The sequence below is a fragment of the Lygodium microphyllum genome, chromosome 2, assembly GCF_053477565.2.
Source record: "Lygodium microphyllum isolate KBCC chromosome 2, Lygodium_microphyllum_v1.1.10, whole genome shotgun sequence".
Taxonomy (NCBI): Eukaryota; Viridiplantae; Streptophyta; class Polypodiopsida; order Schizaeales; family Lygodiaceae; genus Lygodium; species Lygodium microphyllum.
In genome coordinates, this window is record NC_141136.1 from 58,111,044 (window position 1) to 58,126,496 (window position 15,453).

Genomic DNA, 15,453 nt, shown 5'->3' on the forward strand with positions numbered 1-15,453 from the left:
TGTGTTCCATGCCAGGAAAAAACATATTGAGGTACACTACCACTTTGTGAGAGAGAAGGTACCAGCAGGTGAGATTGACTTGGTGTATGTCAGTAGACAGGATCAGATAGCTAACATCTTCACGAAGGCATTGGATATAGAGAAGCTTCAAAAGTTTTGAAGCTTACTTGGAGTTGCAGAGATGCAGTTGAGCTTGAGGGGGAGTGTTGAGATGACAAGCTCAACACATGCAGACATTGATGATGGACCCCCTAGTTAGATGGGTCCACACATCTACACTTAGCACGTCGGTGGTCATTATGACTCTCATATGGCCACTGACTCATTACTTATTATATTCAAGTTGTTACACCTATTTACAACTGGCATAGTTATAGCGCCAGTCGATTAGTGTAGTTGGTTATGCATTGTTTGACTTTGTAGGCCACTTTCCTTTATGTTGTATCTTATCTATACTTTGTGTACATTGAAAAGAGTGTGGAAGAAGAAGAAGAAACTAGCAAGAAAAAGTTTTGGCCTCTATCTCTCTTCTTGTCTCTTAAGCGAGCTTCTCCTTGTGCATTCTGTGTGTGTTTGGCGCAGCATCTTGAGCAAGTCCCCCCACCACGCAATTCTTGATATGATATTAGAGCCGCGCCACTGAGAGAGGTTGATTTTGAAGGCTGAAGTGAAGGAGAAGAAGCAAGGTTCGAGCAAGCAAGCCATGGGTAAGAAGCCCTACCATCCTTCCACTCTTTCTCTTGGATAGTGCCTATGGAGGCACCGGAAGCAGGGCAAAGCAAAAATCTCAGATTGCAATGAGATTTGGTGTGCGTGAAGAGCGTTGTGTATTCTATAAATAAGCCTTTTAGGGCTTGCCCTGCAGTTATTTTGGGCATCTGAGGCCGTTTCAGGCCCCGTTTTAGAGTCGCAAGGTTGCAGACAGCAGTTCGAGATACCTTGCAATTTCAGTTGTGTCTGTCGTATACAGGTGCACAGGTTACAGATTTCAGATCTGTAAGTTCAAAGGTGTTTACCAGTGAATAAACACAAGGTTTATCTGCAAACTGGTTGCAGATTGCATGTATTATTGAGCAAATAGTGAAAAAGGCTATCTGGTGTATTGTTGTGCACTACATGTCGAGGGTTGCAGAAGATTTGCTTGCTGTTTGGTATTAGTTTTGTGATAATGACAGAGAATAGTGGAAACCCCATCATTGAGAAGCTCGACAAGAACAACTACCCTTCATGGAAGTTTCGTGTCACGAACTTCCTTATTGGAAAAGGCCTCTACAAGTTTGTTTCAGGTGGAAAAAAGGAGCCGGAGGTGAGTGATCCTCCAACTCTAGAAGAGACAAAGGCACGGAAGGAATGGGATGCAAAAGACAAGAAGGTCATGTATTGGCTATCTGTAGTAATTGACAATAATATGCTGGGACATATTAGAAATGCAAAGAATTCATATGCAGCTTGGACCATACTTGAAAGTACGTTTTCTGTAAATATAAAGGCATGAAAGATTCAACTCAAGCAAGAGTTGAATACATTGAAGAAATGGAAGATGTCTATCAATGAGTATGCACTGAAGGTAAGGAGCATTGCAGATGCATTGGCAGTTTATCATTTCAAATGGATATCCATATGGTCTATTTGCTTTTTCACTTTTGATTCCATCCATTAGTTAGTATATATTAGTGCCTTTCCTTTTTTTGTAGACACTTGTAATAGAGTAGTACTTTGATTCCCTTTATACTCGGCTATTGTAAATAGTCCACCAACATTTTTTAGGACAAAAACTTCTCTTGAGTGGGGAAGAGATGGGAAATAGCTTACATAGGGGCGGGTATAAAAGGTGAATGTAAAAAATCATTTTGTATCCAGTTTTGGCATAACTACAAGTCTTTTCTTGTTTCATCTCTCCCCTCCTATCCTTTCACGGCTACTAGCCATCTCTTTCATTATTTCTTATATTTCTCTCTCCATTTCAAGTATTTCTCTCTCCTCATCTAGACTTTCTCTCTCCTTTGCACTCTTCTTTTCTATTTCTTGTAGTCTTCTCTCTCCTCTCAAGTCCCTTCATGACAAGTGCTACTAGTAAGAGATGGGAAATAGGTTACATAGGGATAGGCATAAAAGGTGAAGGTACGAATCATTTTGTATCCAATTTTGACATAAGTACAAGTCTCTTCTTCTCTCCTCTCCTATCCTTTCATGGCTGCTAGCCATCTCTTTCCTTCTTTCTTGTCTTTATCTCTCCATTTCTAGTCTTTCTCTCTCATTGTCTAGGATTTCTCTCTGTTTGCACTCTTCTCTCTTTTTTGTAGTCTTCTCTCTCCTCTTTCTCTCTTCTCTCACGTCCCTTCATGACATTAAGATCTTGCTCAAATTGCCTCTCTATTTATGTAGGAATATTGCTTGAAGAAGAATTACTTGTGCTTATAACAATGCATCCAAGTTTAACTTGATGCACTTAGGAAGTTGATTGAATTGAATAAAAAGCCTAATGTATGTTACAAAGATGAGAGAGAGATAGGGGCAATAGAGAGCATGCAACTCTCAGTGTTTTTCTTCTTCATTATTCATCACACTTACTCTAATTGAGTAACGGGAAAGTACAATGTACTACAACCTAAGTCAAGTAGTGTAAAGAGACTCAGTCTAATTGTACTAGCTAAACTTGACTAACCTTATTACACACACATGTCATCCAACTAATTTACTATTGGGATAGAGTCGGTAGGTAGTAAGTAGTCTGAGCTTGCATATCTCAACACTCCCCCTCAAGCTCAACTCACTTCATGTATCCCAAGCAGCGATCTAAAATGAGTGAACTTATCTCTACCAAGGGATTTGGTAAAGATACTTGCAACTTGATCTTCAGACTTCACATGTATGAGGTCTATCCTACCTCCAAGCACCATTTCCCTAATGAAATGGTAATGTACCTCTATGTGCTTTGACCTGGCATGATAACCTGGATTTCTTGCCGGGATACTGCTCATGTTATCACAATACAGCTTGACTAGTTTATCCACATGAATCCCCAAGTCATCCATCAACTTAGTTAGCCAAGCAACCTCATATGTAGCCAATGCTGCACCCTTGTATTCCACTTTTATACTTGAGAGAGCCATAGTAGGTTACTTTTTACTACTGCAATTGACCAATAGGCTCTTTGTATGCATAATGTCTCACTAAGTATCCACTGTAGGTAAGCCTATGCACATGCTTCCTTTCTCTTTGCAATCTCCACAATAATGGAGGTGAACCAAATTTTGATCTCTCATGAGGCGGTACATATCTCTACTTAACTCTAAGTGTAACCACTGTAGGTATGCCAAACTCCCTATCGAGACTCTCACTCAAGTAGAAGAGACAAAGGCATGGAAGGAATGGAATGCAAAAGACAAAAAGGTCATGTATTGGTTGTCTGTAAGTAATTGACAATAATATGCTTGGACATATTAGAAATGCAAAGAATTCATATACCGCTTGGACCATACTTGAAAGTATGTTTTCCGTAAATACAAAGGCACGAAATATTCAACTCAAGCAAGAGTTGAATACATTGAAGAAAGGGAAGATGTCTATCAATGAGTATGCATTAAAGGTAAGGAGCATTGCAGATGCCTTGGTAGCAATTGATGCAATGCCTGATGATGATTATTTGGTGTCGTCTACCTTGGGTGGACTTAATAATGAAAAGGCTTGGAAGTCTTTTGTAACTTCTGTATATGTCAGAAAGCCATTTCCAGATTTCGATGAGTTGGTCTCCCTTATGATCACTGAAGAGATCAACATGCAGAGTGAGACATCTGAAAAAAGTGTTGAACAGGTCCAAGCTGTCTACTCTAGTTCAGAAAGGGGACGTGGCAGGTTCTCTTCAAGAGGCCATGGTACAGGACGTGGTAGTGACAAACAGCAAAATAGATTGAATCAGCAATTTGGCGATATACAGGTTTCAGGAGGTCGTGGTAACTTTAGAGGCAGGGGGAGCTTTAGAGGAAGAGGTGGATGGCAGAACATAGGTTCTAACAACTCTGGTATTGTGTGTCACTACTGTGGTAAAATAGGTCATATTGTAGCCCAATGTTATGCTAAGAAAGATGATATAAGTTACAACACAAGGAAACTATGCATCGTCTTCACGACATAATGAAGACAAAAATGAACATCTATTTGTTATGCAGCATATGTTGAATGCTGTTATAGGAAAGGAAACACATGATGATGTTTGGTATGTTGATTCAGATGCATCCAATCATATGACCAGCCATGTAGAATGATTTGGAGAGATGCTGAATTTGCAAAATACAGGTTATGTGCAAATGGGTGATGATTCATGCCACCCAATTTCACACATTGGAAAAGTTCCCTTGTCCTTGCATGATGGTAAGACAAAGAGTCTTTCAAATGTATTACATGTGCCATCTATTACAAAGAACTTGGTGTCAGTCGGTCAGATGGTAGAGCAAGGGATGCAAGTCAGATTTAATACAAAGGGCTGCTTTGTAGAAGACTTCAATGACAAGTGCAGGTTGGTTGCAAAGGGAAGTAGAGTTGGACGTATGTTTACTTTGGATGCTGGAATTCCTACTATGAATGCTGCTATGTATGCTAAAGGAAAAGGTATTGTTGCATATATTGAAATTTGGCACAAACGCATTGGACATGCAAATGTACAAAGGCTGAAATTAATGTAGTCCAAAGGGTTGGTTATAGGTTTGCCTACATTTAGAATTGCAGAATTTCATAAGGCATGCGAAGCATGTCAGTTTGGTAAGCAGGCAAGACAACCCTTTTCACATGACAGAGATGTAAGCAGAAATATCCTTGATGTTGTGCATACAGATATTTTGGAACCTACACAAAATGTATCTCTTGGAGGCAATTCATACTTTGTCACATTCATTGATGATTGTTCTAGAAAGCTGTGGGTATATTTTATGAAGGAAAAGAGTGAAGCATTTGAGCACTTTAGAACTTTCAAGGCTACAGTTGAAAGAGAAACAGGCTTGAAAGTAAAGTGCTTGAGGTCAGATGGAGGGGGAGAGTACCTCTCGAATGAGTTCAGTGATTTTCTGAGGTCTCATGGGATAAAGAGACAGTTCACATGCAGGTATATCCCATAGCAAAATGGGGTTGCAGAAAGGAAAAACAGGCATATTGCAGAAGTTGCACGCGCCTTGATGGCTGAAAAGAATATGCCTAAGCATTTTTTGTTTGAGTCTGTTCATACTACTGTTTATATTATGAACAAAACTCTCACAGCTACAGTTCATGGTATGACCTCCGAAGAATGTTTTACAGGTAAGAAGCCTGATGTCTCACACTTGAAAGTGTTTGGTTGTATTGCATATGTTCATATGCCAGTTGAGTTGCGGAAGAAACTAGATCCAAAGGCTGAAAAGTGTGTCTTTGTTGGATACTCTTTAGAGCAAAAAGGGTATCGTTGTTATAACCCTGTCACATGTAAGTTCAGAGTGAGCAGGGATGTCATCTTTGATGAAATGAGCAGTTGGTATGCATCTGGTGGTGATGCATTGGATGATGATGATGATCATGACACTCATGTGCAGGCTGAAAAGCAAGAATCACGAATAGTGGACTAGAGACATCATCTAGTAGTCCTTGGTCTCGGAGATTGAGAAGCTCTACATCTTCACGTGCATCTAGTAGCACTACAGGTAAAGACAAAGAAAAGAATAAAGTGTCAGATGGCATTGATGCAGTTCTTGATGGAGACTCTAGTGGCTCACAGAGCTTGGATGATGAGCTTGGCATTCCTTCAGTGAGGACTCCAGGTGTGCAGAGAGCACGTGTCAATGCAAAGATTCCATTGAGTGATCCACTGGTATGCAGGTCTAGCACGGTGAGATACCCTGTTAACATATTTGGTTTTGAAGGTTATGCAGCTCACCATTATGCTTATATGGTGAAAGTGATTGAGGATGTTGAGCCCACATGTTTTGAGGAGGCTGTTGATCATGCTCATTGGGATGCAGCAATGGATGAGGAGATGGCTGCATTGGAGGCCAATAAGACTTGGGATCTAGTATCATTGCCAAAGGGCAAGAAAGCTATTGGATGTAAGTGGATTTATAAGATTAAGAACAATGCAGATGGTTCTATTAGTAGGTACAAAGCTAGGCTGGTTGCAAAAGGCTATGCCCAGACATATGGCATAGATTATGAAGAAACCTTCAGTCCAGTTGCTAGGATGGAAGCTGTCAGATGTGTGATTGCTTTGGCAGCATCCAAAGGTTGGAGGTTGCAGCAAATGGATATGAAGAATGCATTCTTGCATGCTGATTTACAGGAAGAAGTGTATATGGATCAGCCAGCAAGTTATGAAGATTTAGAGCATCCCACGTATGTGTGCAGGTTGAAGAAGGCGCTCTATGGGCTCAAGCAAGCACCTAGAGCATGGTCTGATAAGATCAGAGAGTATCTTGTTAATATTGGCTTTTATGTTTCAGATGCTGAACACTCAGTTTATGTGAGAAAGGGAGATGCAGGTTTGGTCATCATAGTCATCTATGTGGATGACTTGATTATTACAGGTGATAGTGATAGTGAGATTGCTGAAGTCAAGGACTTTTTGAAGAAGAAGTTTGAGATGAAGGATTTAGGTGAGCTAATGTACTCACTTATGTGATAACTCAACGAGTAATTTTTAAAATATTTCAAGCCTGAATTTGTTTTATGAAGTGTTATGGCGGGAATATTACACGAATTAATATGAGCCTACTCCTAATCTATATGCTTATATACTTTTTTGAAAAACTCCCCTCCTCTATGCTTATGTGATTCTATAAGTCACTCATGTTAAACTACTTGGGAGTTAGGGATCAATTGGAGAAGCTCTTCCCTAGATCTATCTTATTCTCCTTCTTCTTTGGCTTTCCTCTTTGAAAAGTAGTGTTGGGGGTTAAAGGCCAATTGTTCCTAGCTGCTTATATTTACTTATATATAGACCCACATGCGTATACACTATAGGTGATTGGTACCCATCACTATTGTTGAGATGGCAAGCTCAACACGTGTGATCATTGATGATGGACTGCCTAGCTAGATTGGTCTTCACATCTACACTTAGCACATCGGTGGTCATTATGATTCTCACATGGCCATTGACTTATCACTCATATTTAGTTTGTTACACCTACCTATAGCTAGTATAGATGCATCATCATTTGATTAGTATAGTCAATTATGCATTGTTTGACTTAGTAGGCCACTTTTCTTTATATTGTATCTTATCTTCTATACTTTGTCGACATTATATAGTGTGTGGAAGAAGAAGAAGAAACCAGCAAGAGAACATTTTGGCCTCCATCTCTTTTCTTATGTTCTTGAGTGAGCTTCCTCTTGTGTGTACGGTGTGTCTTTGGCACAACAGCTCAAGCAAGAGAACATTTTTGGCCTCCATCTCTTTTCTTATGTTCTTGAGTGAGCTTCCTCTTGTGTGTACGGTGTGTCTTTGGCACAATAGCTCAAGCAAGTCCCCCTATCACGGGATTCTTGACATGGTATCAAAGTGGTGCTACTAAGAGAGGTTGGTTTTGAAGGCTCAAGTGAATGAGAATAAGAAAGGTTCAAGTAAGCAAGTAGCTGGTAAGAACCTCTCCCACTCTTACACTCTTTCTCTTGGATAGTGCCTATGGAGGCACCGAAAGCAGGACAGAGTAAAAATCTCATATTGCCGTAAGATTTGGTATGCAAGCAAAGCATTGTATATTCTATAGTGTTGCAAAAGTAGGTGTGATATTTGCAATCACACCTACTTTTGTCTCTTTGTAAGGAGTAGTGAGGGCTCATGACCAGAATCCCATATGCATAGTGGATGTAAAGTGCTACTAATCTACTGTATAAAATGATGTTCTTGACTATTACTTACACACAATATGATAATGCAATAGTACTTGTCTCTTTCTGTCAAGTATCTATGTCATTGTCTCCTTACAGAAGAATGCCTTTTATGAGTCCAAGCTTCCATCTTGGAACCTAATTCACTTGTGTAACAGTTGGTCTTCAGTCCTTGGTCAATATCATCATGAGTTCAGTCTATGCCTACAAGCCGTCGTAGCCATGCTCTAGATCTGCATCTTCGACATGGTATCAGAGCACAATGGGGCATGGCACTGCCTCTCCATCCTCTCTTGGTTCCTCTCAATATTTTCCCAATTTCTCATCATTATCATCATCATCATCTAAGCATTCCTTACCTAATAAGGACTTGGGAGCCACTGAGAAAGACCTCTGTTACTCCCTTTTGCAAGCTCCTCCCATGGAGGACGGCACAGAAAACCCTCCCCAGAACTTCCACAAGGCCCCCCTATCCATATTTTGACTCTTCAAAGCACCATTTTTCTTGGTAGTTGGGTAGTCATTCTTGCAAAGCAATCCTTTTTTTCCTGTGTCTATTGTCTATCAATGCCCCCCCACCCTTCCTTTGCCATGAAACTGACCCAACTACTTAGCAAGTCATTTTCCCCGGACCTCCTCGGAGACCAAATCTAGCATCAAAGCATCTCACAGAGACTTTGACAAAGCTCACACGCAGACACCAAAAGTGAGTCCAGCCAAGCCTGTGTGCAGTGGCACGTGAGAAGGGAGCTGCGGCCTGGTGGCATGCTGGTTCAGAGAAGAGATCCTTTCGCAGATCGATCTCCATCGTCTGGTCCTCTAATAAAAGTGAAGGTGTCACATGGGGCTTATCAGCATGATATCACCATTCCAACTTAAGCAACCTTCGGCGACCTGAAGTGGCTATTGGCTCAGGAAATTGGTTTGCAACCTCATAAGCAACGACTATTGTTTAAAGGCAAAGAGAAAGAAGACAATGAATGTCCTGCACATTGTTGGAGTGAAGGATATGGAAAAAGTGATTTTAGTGGAGGATCCTACAAGCAAAGAAAAGAAATTAGAAGAAATGAAGATAGATATCAAAGTTGAGAAATGCTTATCAAGTCAGAAATTTGTAGAGAAGAATGGCTTAAATCATGTTTTTTTAACCTCAAACAAAGGGCTGCTATGCATGTTTATGTCATCTCCACAACTCCATTGATGCAGGGAAAAATGGAGTTGTGAGCATTCAAGTCCCATTCATGTTTCCATTTTAAGATTTTGAAGACACTCCAGTTGCTTCGGTCATCGTGCAAAACTCAAAGATGATGATGTCTTTGCTTGAGGGGGACATAGACATGAACATGAAGATCAGTACAAGAAAAGTCCACCATAAAGAAGAAGACCAAAAAAACCATGAAGAAAAGATCAGCCATGAAGACCAAAATACCACATCATTCAAAGATGAAGAAGAAGAATCAAATATGAAAGACGAAGATTTTCCATGTTGACAAAGAGAATGTTTATGCTGAAAAAGACCACAAGGGCCTATTGATCCTTGTCTCTCATTTTTTGTCTTAAAAACCATTGTAACTTCCTTAATGTTCCTTTCATATACTTGTAAACTCCTCATGTAGCCTTATACTATAGCTTCTGTACACTTTGTGAGGCCCTTGCTACAGCCTCTAGATGTCCATCATGTTTATGGTACCCACACTTAGCCTTTCTGCACGATAGCCTCTAGAGCTTTGCCATGTTTATGGTGTGCCCACACTTTGCAGGAGTTGCTCTCACTAAAGCCTCTACACACTTTGTACTTCTGGTTGTGATTGAGGAGGGGTGTTGAGATATTTGCAATCACACCTACTTTAGTCTCTTTGTAAGGAGCAGTGAGGGTTCAGGACCAAAATCCCATATGCACAGTGGATGTAAAGTGCTATGAAGCTACTCTATAAAATGATGTATTTGACTATCACTTATACACAATATGACGATGCAATAATCCTTGTCTCTTTCTATCAAGTATTTGTGTCATTGTCTCTTTAGACAAGAATTTTTGTGAGTCCAAGCTTCCAACTTGGAACTAATTCACTTGTATAATAGTTGGTCTTCAATCCTTGGTCAATGTCATCATGAGTTTAGTCGATGCCTACAAGCAACCATAGCCATGCTCTCGATCTGCATCTTAGATATATAAATAATCCCTTTAGGATAGTCATGCTACTTTTTTGGGCATCTGAGACTAGTTTGGACCCCATTTTAGAGCTGCAATGTTGCAAACAATAGTTTCAATGTATACTGTGATTTCGATTGTATTAATCAAAAGTAGGTCCATAAGTTGTAGATTTAGAATCTATAATTTTTTAGGTGTTTGCCAGGAAGCTAACATAAGTTTTATCTACAAATAGGTTGCAGATTGCATGTATTATTAAGAAATTAGTAAAAATTTATTGCTTGATATATTGTTGTGCACTTACTGTGAAAGGTTGTAGAAGACTTGCTTGTTGTTTTATATCATTTTTGTGATAATGGTTGAGAACTATGGAAATCCCATCATTGTTTGAGATGCTGGATAAGAACAACTACCCTTCATGGAAGTTCCGTGTGATGAACTTCCTTATTGGAAAGGGCCTTTACGAGTTTGTTTCAAGTGAAGAAAAGGAGCTAGAGCTAAGTATCCCTCTAACTACAAATGAATTGAAGGCGTGGAAAGAATGAAATGCAAAAAACAAAAAGATGATGCATTGGCTATTTGCAGTCATTGATAATACTATGGTGGGACATATCAGGAATGTAGAAACTTCACATGTAGCTTGGACAATTTTTGAGAATATCTTTTCAATAAATACAAAGGTACAAAAGATTCAACTCAAGCAAGAGTTGAATACCTTAAAGAAACGGAAAATGTCTATCAATGAGTATGTTTTGAAGGTGAGGAGCATTGCAGATGCTTTAGCAAAAATGATGATTGATGCAATGCCTAATGATGATGATTTGGTTTCATCCACTTTGGATGGCCTTAATAATGTGAAGACTTGGAAATCATTTGTCACTTTTATATACATACAGAAGCCATTTCCAGATTTTGATGAGCTGGTCTCTCTCATGATTACCGAAGAGATCAATATGCACGATGACTTACCTGAAAGAAATGGTGAACATGTCCAAGCATTTTACTCAAGTTCAAGAAGGTGACATGGTAGATCCTCTTTGAGAGGCTGTGGTATGGGACGTATTGGTGATAACCAACAAAACATATTAAATCAACAATTTGGTGAAATGTAGGTTTCAGGAGGCCTTGGAAAATTTAGAGGCAAGGGGAGCTTTAGAGGAAGAGGTGTATGGCAGAATAGAGGTTCTAGAAATTATGCTATTTTTTGTCATTATTGTGGCAAAACATGTCATATTGTAGCCCATTGTTATGCTAAGAAGGATGATATCATAGTGGTAAATTGCAACAAGGAAACTATGCATCATCTTCATGATAGAATGAAGACAAAAATGAGTGTTTTTTTGTTATGTAGCATATGATGAATGTTCTTACAAGAAAGGGAGCACATGATGATGTATGGTATGTCAATTTAGGTGCATCTAATCATATGATTAGTCATGTTGAATGGTTTGGAGAGATGCTAGACTTACAGAATCTGGGTTATGTGTAGATGGGTGATGGTTCATGCCACTTGATTTGACACATTAGAAAAGTTTTCTTGTCCTTGCATGATGGCCAGACGAAGAGTCATGAGACAAATGTATTACATTTTCCATCAATCCACAAAGAATTTAGTGTCTGCTGGCCAAATACTAGAGCAAGGGTTACACGCTTGATTTAATGCAAAAGGTTGTTTTGTAGAAGACTTTAATGATAAGTGTAGGTTGGTCACAAAAGGAAGTAGAGTTGGCCATCTATTCACTTTAGATGCTGGAATTCTCGCTATGAATGCTGCTATGTATGCTAAAGGAAAAGAAGTGGTTGCAAACGTTGAAATATGGCATAAATATATTGCACATACAAATGTGGAAAGGTTAAAATTAATGTAGTCTAAAGGATTGGTTACAATGGTGCTTGCTTTTAGAGTTCTAGAATTTCATAAAGTGTATGAAGCATGCCAGTTTGGTAAGTAGGCAAGACAACCCTTTTCGCATGAGAAAGATGCAAGTAGAAATATACTTGGTGTTGTGCATACATATGTTTGGGGACTTACACAGAATAATGTATCTCTTAGTGGCAAAAAGTACTTTGTCACGTTTGTTTATGATTGTTCAAGGAAGCTATGGGTATACTTTATGAAGAAAAAGAGTAATGTATTTAAGCACTTCAAATCTTTTGAGGCGGTTGTTGAAACCAAAATAGGCTTAAAAGTTAAGTACTTGAGATCAAATGGAGAGGGAGAGTACCTCTCTAATGAGTTTAGTGGCTTCTTGAGGTCTCGTGGGATAAAGAGATAGTTTACTATACCCCACAGCAAAAGGGCGTTGTAGAAAGAAAAAATAGGCATATTATAGAAGTTGCACGAGCATTGATGGGCTGAAAAGAATATGCCAAAATATTTTTTTCTTGAAGTTGTTCATACTAATGTCTATATTATGAATAGAACTTCCACAACTGCATTTCATGGGATGACCCCCAAAGAATTATTTACAAGAAAGAAGCGTGATGTGTCAACTTGAAATTTTTTTGTTGTATTCCATATATTCATGTGTTAGGTGAGCTATGAAAGAAACTTTATCCAAAGGCTAAAAAATGTGTTTCTTTTAGATACTCCTTAGAGCAAAAAGGATATTGTTGTTATAACATATCACATATGTGAGTTCAGAGTGAGCAAGGATGTTATTTTTTATGAGATGAGCAGTTGTTATGCATTACTGGTGATGTATTAGATGATGATAATGATTATGATAGCTATATGTAGAAAGAAAAGCAAGAATCACGAATTTACAAGATGCATTGTTTTGAGTAGCTCCAATAGTTTAGGAGATTGAGCAAAGGCCAATGAATGCAAAAATTTGGAACAGAAATAGTCAGAATAAGGACAAGTTCCAAGGTTATGCAAAAAGAGCCCAAGGGCATTACCAACCAAACAAGACGAAGAAGGCCAAATCAAATGCAATGGGAAGCTTTATACCCACATGGAAGAACAACGAGAATCCAAGGTGCTTTTATTGCAAGGAACAAGGACATTTCAAGAGGCAATGCCTGCCCAAAGCTTGGCCAAGGTCAGTTTCACAGGCAAAGCCAAGATGCTAGGGAGTACATGCCACTCTCAATAAGAAGGGTAAAAATTGCCAATTCTCAGTAATTCAAACATTAACAGATTATCAAGGTAAACCCTTTCAAATTTTAATCGATTGTGGAAGTACCCACTCTTTTGTATCACCAAAATGTTCAAAAAGCTAGGCATAAACACTATTCTTGCACCTAGAATGCTTGTAGAGTTAGCAAATGGCAAAGAAGTTCTATCAACACAACAAACTAGTAAGGTAGAATTTAGCTTGGGTGGCAATTCTTCCAAAATGAACTTCGAATTATGAACCTTGGGGATTATGAGTGTTTGCTAGGAATGGATTGGGTAATTCCAAATAATGCTCATATCAATTGCAGAAAGGGCCAAATCAAATTCCAAAATTCAAAGGGAGAACAAGTAACCACTCAGGGAGAAGCAGGAAACCCTAAGGTTCAGTTGGCTAAAGCCTCTCGAGAATAGTAAAGGGACTGAAGAAATGACTACCTATCTATCTAATTAAACTCAACAAGACTCAATAGGATAGTGAAGCCAAGGATCAACCATCTTGGCTAAAAGAATATGCGGATGTTTTTCCAGAAGACCTGACAGATCTCCCACCTGCAAGGGAAGTAGATCACGAAATTCAACTCATTCCAAGCGCTACTCCCATCTTGCCAAACAGCCCTATCAAATGTCAATTCCTAAAGCCATTGAGCTAAAAGAACAACTCAAGCAGCTATTAGGCCAAGGATGCATCCGACCAAGTAATTCACCATGGGGAGCCCCGGTTTTATTTCAGAAAAACAAAGACGGAACACTTCGCCTTTGTATCAATTACCATGGATTAAACTAGGTGACAATGAAAAACAAATATCCAATTCCTAGGATAGATGAGTTGCTTGACCAACTCCAGGGAGCAAAGATATTTTCAAAGATTGATCGCAAATTAGGATATTATCAAATAAGAATTAGGGAGGAAGATATCCGTAAAACTACTGGTGCATTCATTTTATGAGTTTATTGTGATATCGTTTGGGTTGACAAATGCTCCTGCCACCTTCAATAGATTGATGCAAGACATTTTCTGACCCTACCTTAATGACTTCGTCCTTGTCTTCTTTGATTATATCTTAATAGAAGAAGACCATGGATCATAGTACAAATAGTTCTTGAAACAATGAGGGCCCACAAACTGTATGCTAAAAAGAAGAAATGTGCTTTCTTCAAGAAGCAGATTGAATATCTAGGATTCTTAGTATCGGAAGATGGCATTTCAGTAGATCCTACCAAGGTCCAAGATGTACAAGACTGGCCACCCTTGACAATGATCAAGGAAGTGGGAAGCTTTCTAGGGCTAACGGGTTGGTATAGAGTCTTCATTAAAGATTATGCCTCAATCGTTGCACCTCCCACTGACCTTCTCAAAAAGCAGGCCTCCATTACATGGATGTCAACTAAAAACTCTAGCTTTGAGAAGCTTAAGTAGCATTTGGTAACCACCCCTAGCTTAAGGCTACGTGACCTAAGCAAAGAATTCAAAGTTATAGCTGATGCAAGCTCTCTTGCTTTGGGTTGTGTGCTTATGCAAGAAGGACATCCAGTAGCCTATGCTTTGAGAAAATTAAAGATCCACAAAAGAAACTATGCCACACATGACCTAGAATTACTTGGTGTAATTTGCACCTTTAAATTATGGAGACATTACGTGCTTGGTAATAGGCTTGTAATAGGTTTTCCCTAGTCATTGATCATAAAAGCCTAAAGTGGATTTTTACTCAAGCGGATCTCAATATGAGACAATGCCGATGGATTGAGACCTTACAAGAATTTGACTTTGAAATCAAGTATAGACCAGGCAAGGAGAATGTGATTGCAAATGCTCTAAGCCGTAAACCATTTCCTAATGCTCTAATCCTCAAGGGTGATGTACTCTAGTATGTCACTGAATGCCTGAATTGCCAAGGAACTAAGGCCAAGCGTATCAAGTTGCCAAGAAAGCTCTAGCCACTTGACATCCCTCAAATGAAATGGGAATATATTAGCATAGACTTCATAGTTGGAATACACTCAGTACAAGGAGGATATAACTCCATAATGGTAGTCATTGAAAATTTGCACACCTTATTCCTGTAAAAACCAATTACAAGGCTTCCGATATCACCTGGCTTTTCATTAAGGAAATTTTTAGGATACATGGATCACCCCAAAGGATTGTTAGTGACCATGATTCTCTCTTCACCTCGAACTTTTGGAAGAGTTTGTTCGAAGCTATAGGAACCTAACTCCACTTCAGTACTGCTTACCATCCCCAAACCAATGGTTAAGCAGAGCAGGTCAACCAGAATATTGAAGACATATTGAGAGCTTATTATAATAGGAAACCCAAATGGTGGATCCAATA

At 39.1% G+C, this 15,453-nt stretch overlaps 1 pseudogene; it reads left to right on the forward strand.

The window, feature by feature from the left end:
* The first annotated feature begins 8,439 nt into the window (after positions 1-8,439).
* Positions 8,440-9,049, forward strand: LOC148039773 (BAG family molecular chaperone regulator 1-like; annotated as a pseudogene).
* The last annotated feature ends 6,404 nt before the right edge of the window (positions 9,050-15,453 follow it).